At 31.2% G+C, this 17,753-nt stretch overlaps 2 pseudogenes; one reads left to right on the top strand and one right to left on the bottom strand.

Annotated features, from left to right (window-relative positions):
* Positions 1-5,699: 5,699 nt before the first annotated feature.
* Positions 5,700-7,346, bottom strand: LOC148851908 (wall-associated receptor kinase-like 10 pseudogene; annotated as a pseudogene).
* Positions 7,347-11,545: 4,199 nt separating this feature from the next.
* LOC148851907 (wall-associated receptor kinase-like 1 pseudogene) lies at positions 11,546-17,301 on the top strand (annotated as a pseudogene).
* Positions 17,302-17,753: the final 452 nt, after the last annotated feature.

The raw sequence follows: 17,753 nt of genomic DNA, 5'->3' as shown, positions 1-17,753 counted from the left end.
TTCTGTCATCAACAGCAATAATTCTCATTTATCATATCTATTTTTGTTTGATACAATAAATATGTAATAATTAATACATGTTCAAGTTTTCTACAAATTTTCATTTTTTTTCAAATTTTTATTTTATTATTTAGTTTATGAAATCACAGATTGACTCATTTGACTGGAGCAATGAAATAGCTGATCCTCTATCTGAAGGGAAAAAAATAAAGAAAAACAGTTTGTGTTTCATGATCAACCCTGAAAACAATGTTATAAAGTAGCTAGTAACCATTAATATTACAAATTAAGATATATTTATCGTTGAAAGCGTCTCCGGTCCCCTACTAGTAAAAGTTCTGTATGTGTGTTTCAGTGTGACATGTTTCAACTTTCAAAAGCTGAAATAGGGGTAGTGCCTCGAGGGTTGAGCAACGCAACAAGACACTACAGTGGGTGATTCAAAGTCAGGAGTTTAAGAAATTATGGGAAAATTTGGGAATGATTAAAAATAAGTATTATTCGAACAAGTACTTATTTTTAGTTTTTCTAAGTGTTTGTTTTATTTCACTTTTAATAAGTACTTGACAAAAGTGTTGAGACTACACATTAAGTGGAAAATAAGTACTTGTAGGTGTTTGATAAAAAAATATAAAAAAAGTACTTATTTGATAAAGAAGTATTTATTAAAAAAGCCACTTGAGAGTTGCTTTTCTTTTTAAGTACTTGTTAATAAGTGGACATGTGAAAATTTTGGGACTAAAATGTCCCTATTTATTTTTTTAAATACCTAGAATACCCCCATCTCTCCTTAAACCCCCTTCTTCTTCACTTGAACAGGGTTGAGCATGCTAGCAACAGCACCTTCCTTGGGAGCATCATTGAACGAGCTACAAACTCGTTGGTGACCAAGTTGGTTTCACGTTTGAACTTGTTTTCTACATATATTTTTGAATATTTTGGGTTTTTTTTTGAGAATTTAAATGCCTAACACCCCCTTTACGGATTAGAGCAATATTAGTTGATAATCCTTCTCAAACCGTTATAGACTTCCAAGAAAACCTCAAACGACTCTCCAACTCCCCAAAGCCAAAGGACATCGTAGACACCATCACAATCCCTCTAAAGATACCAACGCCTCTACAACCGCTGTATCTCTGAGAATTGACCTCCTATGTGGCACCTCTACAACCGCCGGTCGTTACTCAGCATATGTGCAAGGCGCACCTGCCTGCCTCTACACTGGTTCGTTGGATGATTTACCCACAAGGCCACAACTAGTGTTCTTTTGATTCCTCAGTGCAATGCTCCTCTCTCTTTCTTTCTTTTTCTTAGTTTTGTTTCGATATGAGTCTGAGTCTACAATTTTATTTTCATTCATAGAATCCTACAGACCCGGATGCTTCAGCTCGTCCTAGAGAATATTACAGTGGAGAATTTTTTATTCCTTTCTTTTGTTCTGTTAAGTCTGCAAATTACACCTAGCCAAGCAATACCTTTTTTACTCTTTTTTATTTTGAATTTACATTTCCATTATTGTAGTCTTTGTGTTCTTCAAACCACATAATTTTGAAAATTCATGATATATTTTGAAATTTGAAAGAAAATAAAGACCAAAAGAGTTATAAGTACTTATTAAAGTGCTGAGAAAAAGACCACTAAACATCCATTTTAAAATAAACATTTGAAAAAGCTGAATATTAAATGCAAATAAGTGCTTATTTAAATAACTATTTGTTTTTAAGCACTTATTTTTTACACAAGCACTTTCAAACAAGTCCTAAATCATCATTTGAATCAACTACCAAAAATGAATAGGATTTCATCCTCATAAATTTGGGGCCCGTTTAGTAAGTCTTTTTGGGAAAATCTCCTGGTAACTCTAACAGTCAAAAGACGCATTGAGCTTTTGCATGAAGATCTGAGTAGCCCGAAGCTAGTTTGGTAGATGTACGTCTTTCTGTGTCCTTTTGCGTAAGAATAAAACACGAAAAACGTGAAAAGCTTCTTTTGAAGCTTCCCGAAATCAGCCCAAAATGGGCTTCTCGCCACTTTTTGGTTCTTTGTTTTTGACAGATATGTCTTTCGTGAACAAAACAGAAATAGATCGAAATTGGTCTGCCCAACTTATATACAGTCGAAAGATCGCACGAAAAGACATGCCAAATAGGCCTTTGCATTATCCTCACAACACCTGCATTGGAAACATCTCCCTATTTTTATATTTTCATTCATCAGAAGATATTATCTTCCCTATATATGGCTGAAAGGGTTGTGAAGATGATGTGAAAAAGAAATCGGATTCACTCAAATGAGGATTTGCAAATTAGCAAACAATATGACCCTTAACAGGGGGTAAGAATGTCATTGAAGGTGGACGTTTGAATGAGTTAAACATGATATAAAACAATTAGGTTCCACGTGAGTAGCCCTCTCCTTCTCCCATTATCCCACTCTTGCTTTCCCCTTAATTCTCTCTCCATTCTCTCTTACCCCTTTCTAGCTATCTCATTAACTCTCTATCCTCCCTCTCTTTCCACAAGGTTCAAATATCGACACGTATCAATCGATACGTATCATTCTGGGAACTCTCTGATACGCAAAGGATGTATCGGGGTTCTGACCGGTTCAGGGGGTGGAGGAGCCTTAAACTGCCCTTGAACCGGTTTTGAAAAAAATTAAAAAAAGGGTAAAATATAAAAGCCTCCTCTGAAGTTTCTGACAATCATAAAAACCACCCCTAAATTTTTAAAGATCGTGACAAAAACCTCCATTAATTGTTCCTAATTAATTGTCAGAGTCAATAAAATATTTTAAAATGTCAGAATTGCCCCTGCTTCCACTTCCTCTCGCAATAGAAGCCTAGAAGGGAACGTTATGAAATACTTCCCCCGATCTCCCCTCACTGGTTTTTCTCATTTATTTCTTCTTCACTTTCTTCCATCAAGTCAATTAAGTCGAAGCAACCAAAAGGCATTGTTCATCTACTTCATCGTAGCAGTGAATAGAGTTTCAACAACTATCAATGACGACCTCCTTGAAGTTGCCGCCCAATACAAAGTAATAGAACTAAGTAGTGAACGAAAAAGAACTTGCAATTGGCAGCAATGGCAGTGAGCCCATCAATAGTGAAACCCTTTCAAGACGAGAGGACCAAAACACTAAAATTCTTAAACAAACGCAAGATCAGTTCCAACACCTCATCAGTCACCACCATGTGCTTCGACCTCAACTCCTCTAAGCATGGGTAAGCTTCAGCCATGGATGAGATCCAGGGGTGCACATACCCTCCCCACCCCTCCAGAATGAGATTGAAATCAGCAACATGCGGTTTCCCCTTGAGCGACATAGATCGGACCTCCAGGAACTGCTTGATCAGTTGTAGAGGGAGCTTGTCCCTTATCTCAATCTCTCTCCTTTGTTAAACGGATCAACGCATGATTTGATTTCCGTTATCCCGTCTGCCATTTCCCTAATTTCTAAAATTTCTTAAATTCGATTCAGGTTCGGGTTGGAGTCATCTTTTCTCTCCATTTGTCTACGTTTTTTTCTGCTTTCCTTTCTACATCTCTTGTGGGTTTCAACTTTCAAGTTAATCTTGTTATTGCTTTCTGGGTTTATTGAGTTTACCCTTTACCAATTTTGAGTCGAAATTGGTTGTCTTGCTCTTGGTTTTCATAAGAAATGTGCAAATAGTAGATTTTGGTGGTCAATCACCTCAATTTCAATACATTCTATTGGAAACACAATTGGCAATTTGGGGTATATGAATCAATCCTTCCTAATTTTTTCTTCTCCCGAATAATTATTCATCGTTTTCTATTAATTCAGGTGCATGGATTGCTCTGACTCAATAGTCTCAAAGGAAGAGAGTGGGGACAGTGGGGACGGAGAAGAGAGAGAGAAGAAGAAGAAGAAGGGATAGTGAGGTGGAAGTAGGGGAAGCAGTGAGGAGCGATCGATGGAAGGATTACATGTTGTTCCCTTCTATTGCGAGAGGAAGGGAAAGTAGGGGCAGTTCTGACATTTTGAAATATTATATTAATTCCTTGACAATTAATTAGGGGCAATTTTATCATTGTCAAAAACTGGAGGGGAGGTTTTTATATTTTAGCCTTAAAAAAAAAGTAAAAAAAAAATATCGATATCACCCGATACACCCCCATAGCCCCTTCCATTTAACCACGTGTCCAAGCTCCAAATATCTCTCATCAACCCAAATGGGAAATCTCCAAAACAGCTACGAATGGATAGAAAAATCAACCAATATGGTTACCAAAACTAACCAACGGAGAGGTAAAACATTTTTTTCCACCCAACCAAATCCAGTTTGATTGTTGAGACTGATTGTGGACATTCAGAATTTGAAGTACTGTGGAGATCATTGATCGTTGAGATTCAGACTTGAAGCTTGACTCATCTTGATCGTATTGATTCAGAGAATAAGGGCAGAGCACTGATTTATTCTACATTTCCTCCCAAATATGTTTTCCAACGACTGAGTTCTTCTGCATGATCGCCGAGTTGTTCTGATCATTTTCTAACCTGAAAATCCTAAACTGTAATAGCAGGCCACCGAGTGGAAGAGCTATTAATGGCCGCTGGCTGAAATAGTTTTGTCACTGTGCACAGGGGCGGAGCTCCAACTTTTTCCACAATTTCTAACTTGAAAAACTCAAAATGTAGTAGGCCACCAAGTTGATCATTTCGAAACATGAAATCCTCAAATGTAATAGCTTCCAATCCAATCATTTGAGGATTTCAAGTTGAACAGGGCATAGCACCAACTTCCTCACGACCACCGAGTTCTTTAAAGAACCATTTCAGTCGGCTTGCTATAGAAAATGGACGCCCACATTGTTCCGGCAAACAAGCACTTTTGCCGCTCCAAAAACCACCCAAAATCGGCCCCTGTTTCGCTACTGTGGTTGCTGCGAGCAACTACTGTAGCGAAAACCGGGTCAAGAAGATAAAATGCAATCGGATTTTGGATATTCCGACCCAGACCCCATTTTGCATCCACTTTTCTATAACTTCCGTTTTATTCATTATTATTTTATCAATTATTTAATTAAATAAAAATAATATACTTCACCTAAATGAATCTGGTGTTAAATAATTTCCATTATTTAATAACAGTTATTACACAAATAATTTCCACAATTTAATATTTGTTGGAAAATTAATAAAATTTCAACCATTTCCTTCTGTAATTTTGAAAAATAAACTGTAATTACAGTAAATTACTAATTCGTTAATTATTTATTGCTTATAGTTATTCCATTAATAATAATGATTATTACACAAATAATTTCCATTAGTCAATTATTTCTGGAAAATTAATGATCTCTAGAATGAAATAGCATTTCCTCATAGTGGAGGAAGAGGTGATTTGTATCTTCCTCCAAACCATGTGGGCACTTTGCACCCATTCTAATCCCCCAATTTCTAAGTCTATTTCAGGACTAGGTACATTGAGAGTATGATTTTAGGAGGGCAGGATAGTTTCCAATGGATGTTAATGTGGCAGTTCTATCAAAAATAAAACCATACACATTGACAAATAATGCATTTGATTAAGCTTTGAGTCAGAGATAATTTTGGCCTTACCATTGATCAAATAAAGTAGAATCGATTTCCATAAGCCATTCAACATCAAGCTATATATATTTATATTTGGTTTGATATAAACTAAGAAAGAAACAGAAAGTTGATATAAACTAATAAGTGTTACACAATAGCGGTTGGTCATCCAATGGTTTTGCCTTCTTCTCTAAGTTTTTGTATCCAATTGATGTTGAACCAGAATCCTGTAGACATGTTGGTCGATTTATAAGGCAATAGTCCATCTCTTGATGGTTTTCTTGAACCAACGTATGAGCTTTAGATATTCTTAACCCCTCTAGCTCAACTGTAACTTCTTTCATCGTGGGTCTGTTTTTTCCATTTAAATCCAAGCACCTCTTTGCAAGGTTAGAAACCACCTCAATTTCTGCCTTTTCACCCTTCTTTACCACTTGTGCATCAAGAATTTCAAAGAGTCGGTTCTCCTCCATGGAAGAAAGAAAATAAGTGGCCAAGCTTTTAATCTCTCCTGGTCTAAATGAAGAAATTGGCTTCTCTCCCGTTAAAAGCTCTACGAGAACTACTCCAAAGCTATAAACATCACTCTTCTCTGTAAATTGACTTGATTGGAAGTACTGAGGATCCAAGTATCCTAATGTCCCTTGTACTGCTGTGGTTAGATGAGTTTTGTCAACTGCAATCGGCCTTGAAGTCCCGAAGTCTGACACTTTGGCTCTATATTTATCATCCAAGAGTATGTTTGAAGATTTAACATCTCTATGATATATTGGGATAGAAGCTGCTGAGTGTAAATAGGAAAGTGCTCCAGCAACTTCAGTAGCAATTCTTAGTCGATTATCCCATGTAAATGGCATGTCGTCATCACTTCGATCATGGATGTGATTGAAAAGGGTTCCACTAGAGATGAACTCATAAACCAGCAGAGGAACTTCTGTTTCCAAACAACAACCTAACAATTTAACCACATTTCTATGATTAATCTTGGAAAGTATAACAAGCTCATTGATGAATTGTTTGATTTGATCTTCATCCACCATTTCCACCTTTTTGGACTTCTTAATCGCCACAATTCTTCCATCTGTTAACATACCTTTATATACTGTACCTTGGCCACCTTGACCAAGTATTCGATTCACGTTATAGCCATCTGTTGCCTTCTCCAACTCCTCAGCATGGAATATCTTGGTGTTATCGAAATTACCTTCCTCTAAAGATATTTGTTGTTCTAGTAACAAACCGCCATTTTGTTTAAAGAACTTCTCTTTTATTTTCTTACTTCTTATTGTCTTATAGAGTTGGTATAACCAGAAGCTAGCAAAGAATGATAACAATAGAGCTAAACTTGAGCCAATTCCTGCATAACCATTAGAAACCAAGTAGTTGAATAATAATTCAAGATAAATGAGATGATTCAACAAGAAATTAGAGTTGATTAATATAGACTAATTGTACTTAACAGATTTCCTTCCTCTTAAATGGAGTTTATGATCTTAAATCTGTACTTGGATTAGGTTTCTTAGCTTAATGCGTTAAGATCAATTTTCCAATCTTTATCAGATAATTAATCATGCATACACATATTTTGGCAAAGCGGAATTTCCTAGGCTGAAAAAATATTGCCACTTATCTTGAAACCAATAACCTAAGTGGTTATTCGATCCCCTTTAAGTGCATTTGGTTATGTCTTTGCTAGTGGTACACTTACGATTCTTATGCCAATACTTCTGCCTTTTAATTTTATTTTTCTCCCCTTTTAAGCTAGTTATTCCATTTATTTCCATAAAATCAATATATATGACAAATTTCAGATACAATAGGTACTCTAATAACTAATAATCATGGTGGAAAGATATTTTATTGATGATAAGAAACTGGTGTAAAAGTTATTTTATAACGTTTTTTGAGCAACATATATAAATGCTTAGAACTTCTAATAATTAAGGTATGCACGTCAAGGCTAAACCTTAAGATCCCATGATCTCATTTCTAAAATACCCCTAAATTCCAATAGTTTCATTTTTAAAATACCCTAAAATTCCCATGATCCCATTACTAAAAGTACTCTTAAATTTGATGTACTTTTAGGTGGTTATCTTGGTTCATGGAAAATTTGAGGATTCCTTGTCGGTGCCTTGACTCAAACTTGCCCTACCATCGTGAATGGAGCGGGGATGGGGTAGTGGATTTTGTTTATAGGGAAGAGATGGGGAGGGTATGCCTTGCCCCGAACCAGCCCAGTTGCCATTCCTAATCAATCAAAATATATTCAAATTGGTAATTAAAAATTTATATTTTCTTGACCCATCTTCTTACTATAATGTTCACCCAATTTCATCATCAATAAAAATAGTGATGCGTAGGACCCAAAATGCCCCATGGAAAGAGTGATAGATTTTATAATGACAATATTAAAATGAGGGAGAGTGTATATAGATGGGGGGATGCATTTTAGAAATTGATTGGGGAGTGGGGCAGCATGATACTTTCCTATTGGTTTAAATAAGATACCTTAGGAGAGAGATTATATGAGTATTTTTAGGTAGTTGGGCGACATGGCTTAATGGGAGTGGTGGGAAGGGGAGAGGAGAGAAATTCAAAGAGAATGCAGAGTGGGGATAATGGAGAGAGGCATGGTGATTGGACCCGTGCGATGCAGGGAATTTGTTAAGCTAAAGTTAAACAATAGAAATATATAAGAGTATATAACATTTTAATAAACAATCTGGACCAAACTCAATCAGAGTTGGTCAGTTTTCTAGTATTTCAGATTGGCTTTGGTTTAATAAATATATATTAATATTTTATATTTTAAATTTAATTTCTTAATACTGGAAAGTAGGAAAATTCCCATATTTTAGTCTAAAATATTTCATATCATAGATTTAATTTTGTAATTTATTTTTTAATAATATCATTGTAATTTATGAAATTAAAAGTTAATTTTTAAGTTTAAATCTTTTGAACACACAAACTAAACCGAAAATAGACCCAAATTGATACAACCCGAGTTGGTGGGTTTGTAGTAATGATCAATCGGTTTCGAATGACAAACTGCGGACTTGACCAGATTGATTTGGTTAGTGAAACAACCTACAACTAAACTAAACCAATCATTTAACACTCCTAATTTCAACTAAATTTATAGTCTAATCTCTAATAAACAACAATAATTTCATGATGAATTTTGTAAAATATGGAATTATTAATGATATGAATATTATTAAATATATTATTTTTTTGTGTTTTGAATAAATATTTTAAATTTACATATAATTTCGTTATTACATTTAAATAGTTCTTAATTTTTTTAATTGAAACTTTCTTTAGATAGATATAGATAAAAAGTGGGGGAGAGGATAAATAGGAATCAGAGATAGTTTAGGAGAGAATCTCTCTACTAAATTAGAGATAATTTGATAGATAAATAGGAGTTAGAGATAATTCAGGAGATAAATAGGAATTAGAGACAATTTAGGAGGAAGTGGGGGAAAGTGATGCCACTTAACTAAACATTAGAAAAGCTTTGTGGTTGTTAGAAATAGTTAGGTATATGTGATTTCCTGGTTAATTATGTGGAATTAAAAAAAAATAAATAAAAAAAACAGAAAATAAGGAAGGGGGGTTTCTTGCAAGGAGAGCTATGTTGACATTAAAACAAAGGGGTCAAGAAATTTTCTCCTTTTTTTGAATTTTTTGTTTTTTTATTCCATGTCATTTTTGAAACAACAAATCAAATGCACTTTCCCAATAACTTAAATAATCTCTTCTCCAAAAATTTATCCTAAACTCCCTCCCCCACTTTCTCTAGAATTATCTCTAATTCTTATTTATCTCCACAATTATCTCTAATTTAGTAGAGAGTTTCTCTCCTAAATTATCTCTAATTCTTATTTATCATTTCCCCTACATTTTATCTATATCTATCTAAAGAAAGTTTGGATTAAAAAAATTTAAGAATTATTTAAATCTAAATTAATAATATTGAAATTAATATATTACGAAATTAATAATAATATTGAAAATAATGAAATTATAAATTATAACATAATATTGAAAATAATAATAATTTAATTAATTACAAAATTAATAATGAAATTATGTAATAATAGTATAAATTTTGATTTTATGGATAATTAAATTCCATCAAAAACTAATATTTTAAAATCTAAATATATTACATATTATTTAAGTATTTAAATAATTGGGTATTTTCAATAACAAAATATTTAATATAACTAGATTTTAAATAGTTAAAATAAAGAAATTATGTAATAAATTTAAAAATTTTCTGAAAAGTAAAAAATAATTATAACATAATATTAAAATTAATAATAATTTAATATTTTTACATAATATTGTAAATAACTAATTTCGCTTATATCAAGTAATAATTCAAGAAAATAACTTTCAAAAAATTTAATATTTATTAATAATAATTTTAAACTCTTAATTTTTATTTATTATATAATTATATATTCTAAAATTAATATTTATTGTATTTCAGTAATTATAAATTGTTTTTGTCGTAAATGTATTTTCAATATATGTATAAATTTATTTATTTTTTTACATAGAAAACTTTCAATAATTATTGGTGATTAAACTACTGTTAGTGAAATTTTTAAATTTAATTTATTGTATTTATTGAGTTTTTGTTATAACTTACTGATTAATATTTATTCGAGATTTTAATTTTTATTGAATAAGTTAATATATTTTTTGTACTTATTGCACTTTTGTAATTATTGTATTTTTTTTATTGTCAATGTATTTTCATTGGTTGTGTATTTTTGCTATAAAGTTTCAATAATTGTTGGACATTAAACTATTGTTATTTATCAGAGATTAGAATATTAATTTAGCTAAAATTATGAGCGTTCATGAGTTGGTTTGGTTTGTTCTTAGGCTATTTGACCAACCAAATAGACCCGGCCAGGTTGGGGAGTTGGTCAACTGAAACCAACTAACCTTTTGTGAAAACCAACGCACTTAAGTTGTATTTGTTTGGATCGATTTTTTGGTTTGGCCAATTGATTCAAAAGATTTTAACTTTTAAAATTAAATTTAATTTTAAAAATTACAGTGTAATTATTAAAAATTAAGTTAAAAATTGTATTTATGATATAAAACATTTTATAATAAGAAAAATGGGAAAATTTTCAGTTTTTCATATTATATTTAAAATATAAAATACTAATATATATCCATGGTTACGTCATTCGATTTTGGTTAGTTTACAAATGACTAAAGTGAAATTGATCCAACTTGGTCGAATTAGGAAATTTTTTGACCAAAGCCGACCTAAAATACTAGAAAACTGACCAACTTGGGTCGAATTGATTGGGTTGGTTGGTTTAATCAGTTTGATGAATAAACCTTTCATTAAGGAGTTTTTGTTTTGCCATTAGGCCCATGATTTTTTATTCCAAAAATACCCTCAACACTTTTTTTGTACAAAAAATAAAATTAACTAAAAATAGCCAATAGAGTGGTTGCGCATGTCTTATAAAGGGCAAAAATTATATTTTTATTTTTATTTTCTTCTAATTAAATTTATTTAAATGAACATTAGGGTCAATACTGTCATTTTCCATTATCATCTAATGGAAGATTGATTAAACCCATTGCAAATTATAAGTGGTGTTTAAGTAAAGTTTTAACTATAGGGTAGATATTTGTAAATCCATGAAACTAGAAGGAGTATTTGTAAACCCATTGCGATCGTTACAGGTAATATTAATATATTCTAGTTCCATTTTTTAAAATTTCCTACCCAAAAACTCATCGTAATGAAACGGGGATAATTAGTTAATAGTACCCTTTGATTTTTAATACTAATTAGTTTTGGATTTGTAAAAAGTTTCGAGTTTTCTGCGCGCTGGAGCATGTATAAATTTTGTACAGGTGCGCCGTTGGTTCTGAGGGTTGTTTGCCTTATTTTAGGGGTGTTTTGTATTATTAATTGCTGTTAATCGGAAAAATGGTGCAGATTAGCACAAGTAGTGATTTCTTGCAATGGAGCCTCATTTTTCTGGTTGGTTGATTGGTTTATCAGGGAAACAACTGTTTTGGGTGTTCTAAATAATATCTATATATATATATATACTAGCGGGTGTGATGTACAAGATTTATTAAGCAAAAGTTAAATAATAGAAAGTGTCAATTACTAAAATACTCCTTCTAATTTCATGGATTTACAAATATCTACCCTATAGTTAAAACTTTACTTAAACACCACTTATAATTTGCAATGGGTTTAATCAATCTTCCATTAGATGATAATGGAAAATGACAGTATTGACCCTAATGTTCATTTAAATAAATTTAATTAGAAGAAAATAAAAATAAAAATATAATTTTTGCCCTTTATAAGACATGCGCAACCACTCTATTGGCTATTTTTACTTAATTTTATTTTTTGTACAAAAAAAGTGTTGAGGGTATTTTTGGAATAAAAAATCATGGGCCTAATGGCAAAACAAAAACTCCTTAATGAAAGGTTTATTCATCAAACTGATTAAACCAACCAACCCAATCAATTCGACCCAAGTTGGTCAGTTTTCTAGTATTTTAGGTCGGCTTTGGTCAAAAAATTTCCTAATTCGACCAAGTTGGATCAATTTCACTTTAGTCATTTGTAAACTAACCAAAATCGAATGACGTAACCATGGATATATATTAGTATTTTATATTTTAAATATAATATGAAAAACTGAAAATTTTCCCATTTTTCTTATTATAAAATGTTTTATATCATAAATACAATTTTTAACTTAATTTTTAATAATTACACTGTAATTTTTAAAATTAAATTTAATTTTAAAAGTTAAAATCTTTTGAATCAATTGGCCAAACCAAAAAATCGACCCAAACAAATACAACTTAAGTGCGTTGGTTTTCACAAAAGGTTAGTTGGTTTCAGTTGACCAACTCCCCAACCTGGCCGGGTCTATTTGGTTGGTCAAATAGCCTAAGAACAAACCAAACCAACTCATGAACGCTCATAATTTTAGCTAAATTAATATTCTAATCTCTGATAAATAACAATAGTTTAATGTCCAACAATTATTGAAACTTTATAGCAAAAATACACAACCAATGAAAATACATTGACAATAAAAAAAATACAATAATTACAAAAGTGCAATAAGTACAAAAAATATATTAACTTATTCAATAAAAATTAAAATCTCGAATAAATATTAATCAGTAAGTTATAACAAAAACTCAATAAATACAATAAATTAAATTTAAAAATTTCACTAACAGTAGTTTAATCACCAATAATTATTGAAAGTTTTCTATGTAAAAAAATAAATAAATTTATACATATATTGAAAATACATTTATGACAAAAACAATTTATAATTACTGAAATACAATAAATATTAATTTTAGAATATATAATTATATAATAAATAAAAATTAAGAGTTTAAAATTATTATTAATAAATATTAAATTTTTTGAAAGTTATTTTCTTGAATTATTACTTGATATAAGCGAAATTAGTTATTTACAATATTATGTAAAAATATTAAATTATTATTAATTTTAATATTATGTTATAATTATTTTTTACTTTTCAGAAAATTTTTAAATTTATTACATAATTTCTTTATTTTAACTATTTAAAATCTAGTTATATTAAATATTTTGTTATTGAAAATACCCAATTATTTAAATACTTAAATAATATGTAATATATTTAGATTTTAAAATATTAGTTTTTGATGGAATTTAATTATCCATAAAATCAAAATTTATACTATTATTACATAATTTCATTATTAATTTCGTAATTAATTAAATTATTATTATTTTCAATATTATGTTATAATTTATAATTTCATTATTTTCAATATTATTATTAATTTCGTAATATATTAATTTCAATATTATTAATTTAGATTTAAATAATTCTTAAATTTTTTTAATCCAAACTTTCTTTAGATAGATATAGATAAAATGTAGGGGAAATGATAAATAAGAATTAGAGATAATTTAGGAGAGAAACTCTCTACTAAATTAGAGATAATTGTGGAGATAAATAAGAATTAGAGATAATTCTAGAGAAAGTGGGGGAGGGAGTTTAGGATAAATTTTTGGAGAAGAGATTATTTAAGTTATTGGGAAAGTGCATTTGATTTGTTGTTTCAAAAATGACATGGAATAAAAAAACAAAAAATTCAAAAAAAGGAGAAAATTTCTTGACCCCTTTGTTTTAATGTCAACATAGCTCTCCTTGCAAGAAACCCCCCTTCCTTATTTTCTGTTTTTTTGATTTTTTTTTTTAATTCCACATAATTAACCAGGAAATCACATATACCTAACTATTTCTAACAACCACAAAGCTTTTCTAATGTTTAGTTAAGTGGCATCACTTTCCCCCACTTCCTCCTAAATTGTCTCTAATTCCTATTTATCTCCTGAATTATCTCTAACTCCTATTTATCTATCAAATTATCTCTAATTTAGTAGAGAGATTCTCTCCTAAACTATCTCTGATTCCTATTTATCCTCTCCCCCACTTTTTATCTATATCTATCTAAAGAAAGTTTCAATTAAAAAAATTAAGAACTATTTAAATGTAATAACGAAATTATATGTAAATTTAAAATATTTATTCAAAACACAAAAAAATAATATATTTAATAATATTCATATCATTAATAATTTCATATTTTTACAAAATTCATCATGAAATTATTAGTGTTTATTAGAGATTAGACTATAAATTTAGTTGAAATTAGGAGTGTTCAATGATTGGTTTAGTTCATTTGTAGGTTGTTTCACTAACCAAATCAATCTGATCAAGTCCGTAGTTTGTCATTCGAAACCGATTGATCATTACTACAAACCCACCAACTCGGGTTCTATCAATTTGGGTCTATTTTCGGTTTAGTTTGTGTGTTCAAAAGATTTAAACTTAAAAATTAACTTTTAATTTCATAAATTACAATGATATTATTAAAAAATAACTTACAAAATTAAATCTATGATATGAAATATTTTAGACTAAAATATAGGAATTTTCCTACTTTCCAGTATTAAGAAATTAAATTTAAAATATAAAATATTAATATATATTTATTAAACCAAAGCCAATCTGAAATACTAGAAAACTGACCAACTCTAATTGAGTTTGGTCCAGATTGTTTATTAAAATGTTATATACTCATATATTTCTATTGTTTAACTTTAGCTTAACAAATTCCCTGCATCGCAAGGGTTCAATCACCATGCCTCGCTCCATTATCCCCACTCTGCATTCTCTTTGACTTTCTCTCCTCTCCCCTTCCCACCACTCCCATTAAGCCATGTTGCCCAACTACCTAAAAATACTCATATAATCTCTCCTAAGGCATCTTATTTAAACCAATAGGAAAGTATCATGTTGCCCCACTCCTCAATCAATTTCTAAAATGCATCCCCCCATCTATATACACTCTCCCTCATTTTAATATTGTCATTATAAAATCTATCACTCTTTCCATGGGGCATTTTGGGTCCTACGCATCACTATTTTTATTGATGATGAAATTGGGTGAACATTATAGTAAGAAGATGGGTCAAGAAAATATAAATTTTTAATTACCAATTTGAATATATTTTGATTGATTAGGAATGGCAACTGGGCTGGTTCGGGGCAAGGCATCCCCTCCCCATCTCTTCCCTATAAACAAAATCCACTACCCCATCCCCGCTCCATTCCCGATGGTAGGGCAAGTTTGAGTCAAGGCACCGACAAGGAATCCTCAAATTTTCCATGAACCAAGATAACCACCTAAAAGTACATCAAATTTAAGAGTACTTTTAGTAATGGGATCATGGGAATTTTAGGGTATTTTAAAAATGAAACTATTGGAATTTAGGGGTATTTTAGAAATGAGATCATGGGATCTTAAGGTTTAGCCTTGACGTGCATACCTTAATTATTAGAAGTTCTAAGCATTTATATATGTTGCTCAAAAAACGTTATAAAATAACTTTTACACCAGTTTCTTATCATCAATAAAATATCTTTCCACCATGATTATTAGTTATTAGAGTACCTATTGTATCTGAAATTTGTCATATATATTGATTTTATGGAAATAAATGGAATAACTAGCTTAAAAGGGGAGAAAAATAAAATTAAAAGGCAGAAGTATTGGCATAAGAATCGTAAGTGTACCACTAGCAAAGACATAACCAAATGCACTTAAAGGGGATCGAATAACCACTTAGGTTATTGGTTTCAAGATAAGTGGCAATATTTTTTCAGCCTAGGAAATTCCGCTTTGCCAAAATATGTGTATGCATGATTAATTATCTGATAAAGATTGGAAAATTGATCTTAACGCATTAAGCTAAGAAACCTAATCCAAGTACAGATTTAAGATCATAAACTCCATTTAAGAGGAAGGAAATCTGTTAAGTACAATTAGTCTATATTAATCAACTCTAATTTCTTGTTGAATCATCTCATTTATCTTGAATTATTATTCAACTACTTGGTTTCTAATGGTTATGCAGGAATTGGCTCAAGTTTAGCTCTATTGTTATCATTCTTTGCTAGCTTCTGGTTATACCAACTCTATAAGACAATAAGAAGTAAGAAAATAAAAGAGAAGTTCTTTAAACAAAATGGCGGTTTGTTACTAGAACAACAAATATCTTTAGAGGAAGGTAATTTCGATAACACCAAGATATTCCATGCTGAGGAGTTGGAGAAGGCAACAGATGGCTATAACGTGAATCGAATACTTGGTCAAGGTGGCCAAGGTACAGTATATAAAGGTATGTTAACAGATGGAAGAATTGTGGCGATTAAGAAGTCCAAAAAGGTGGAAATGGTGGATGAAGATCAAATCAAACAATTCATCAATGAGCTTGTTATACTTTCCAAGATTAATCATAGAAATGTGGTTAAATTGTTAGGTTGTTGTTTGGAAACAGAAGTTCCTCTGCTGGTTTATGAGTTCATCTCTAGTGGAACCCTTTTCAATCACATCCATGATCGAAGTGATGACGACATGCCATTTACATGGGATAATCGACTAAGAATTGCTACTGAAGTTGCTGGAGCACTTTCCTATTTACACTCAGCAGCTTCTATCCCAATATATCATAGAGATGTTAAATCTTCAAACATACTCTTGGATGATAAATATAGAGCCAAAGTGTCAGACTTCGGGACTTCAAGGCCGATTGCAGTTGACAAAACTCATCTAACCACAGCAGTACAAGGGACATTAGGATACTTGGATCCTCAGTACTTCCAATCAAGTCAATTTACAGAGAAGAGTGATGTTTATAGCTTTGGAGTAGTTCTCGTAGAGCTTTTAACGGGAGAGAAGCCAATTTCTTCATTTAGACCAGGAGAGATTAAAAGCTTGGCCACTTATTTTCTTTCTTCCATGGAGGAGAACCGACTCTTTGAAATTCTTGATGCACAAGTGGTAAAGAAGGGTGAAAAGGCAGAAATTGAGGTGGTTTCTAACCTTGCAAAGAGGTGCTTGGATTTAAATGGAAAAAACAGACCCACGATGAAAGAAGTTACAGTTGAGCTAGAGGGGTTAAGAATATCTAAAGCTCATACGTTGGTTCAAGAAAACCATCAAGAGATGGACTATTGCCTTATAAATCGACCAACATGTCTACAGGATTCTGGTTCAACATCAATTGGATACAAAAACTTAGAGAAGAAGGCAAAACCATTGGATGACCAACCGCTATTGTGTAACACTTATTAGTTTATATCAACTTTCTGTTTCTTTCTTAGTTTATATCAAACCAAATATAAATATATATAGCTTGATGTTGAATGGCTTATGGAAATCGATTCTACTTTATTTGATCAATGGTAAGGCCAAAATTATCTCTGACTCAAAGCTTAATCAAATGCATTATTTGTCAATGTGTATGGTTTTATTTTTGATAGAACTGCCACATTAACATCCATTGGAAACTATCCTGCCCTCCTAAAATCATACTCTCAATGTACCTAGTCCTGAAATAGACTTAGAAATTGGGGGATTAGAATGGGTGCAAAGTGCCCACATGGTTTGGAGGAAGATACAAATCACCTCTTCCTCCACTATGAGGAAATGCTATTTCATTCTAGAGATCATTAATTTTCCAGAAATAATTGACTAATGGAAATTATTTGTGTAATAATCATTATTATTAATGGAATAACTATAAG

The sequence above is a fragment of the Nelumbo lutea genome, chromosome 5 (assembly GCF_056320005.1).
Source record: "Nelumbo lutea isolate HS-2025 chromosome 5, American lotus-T2T, whole genome shotgun sequence".
Taxonomy (NCBI): Eukaryota; Viridiplantae; Streptophyta; class Magnoliopsida; order Proteales; family Nelumbonaceae; genus Nelumbo; species Nelumbo lutea.
This window is presented reverse-complemented; position numbering and strand designations above follow the sequence as displayed.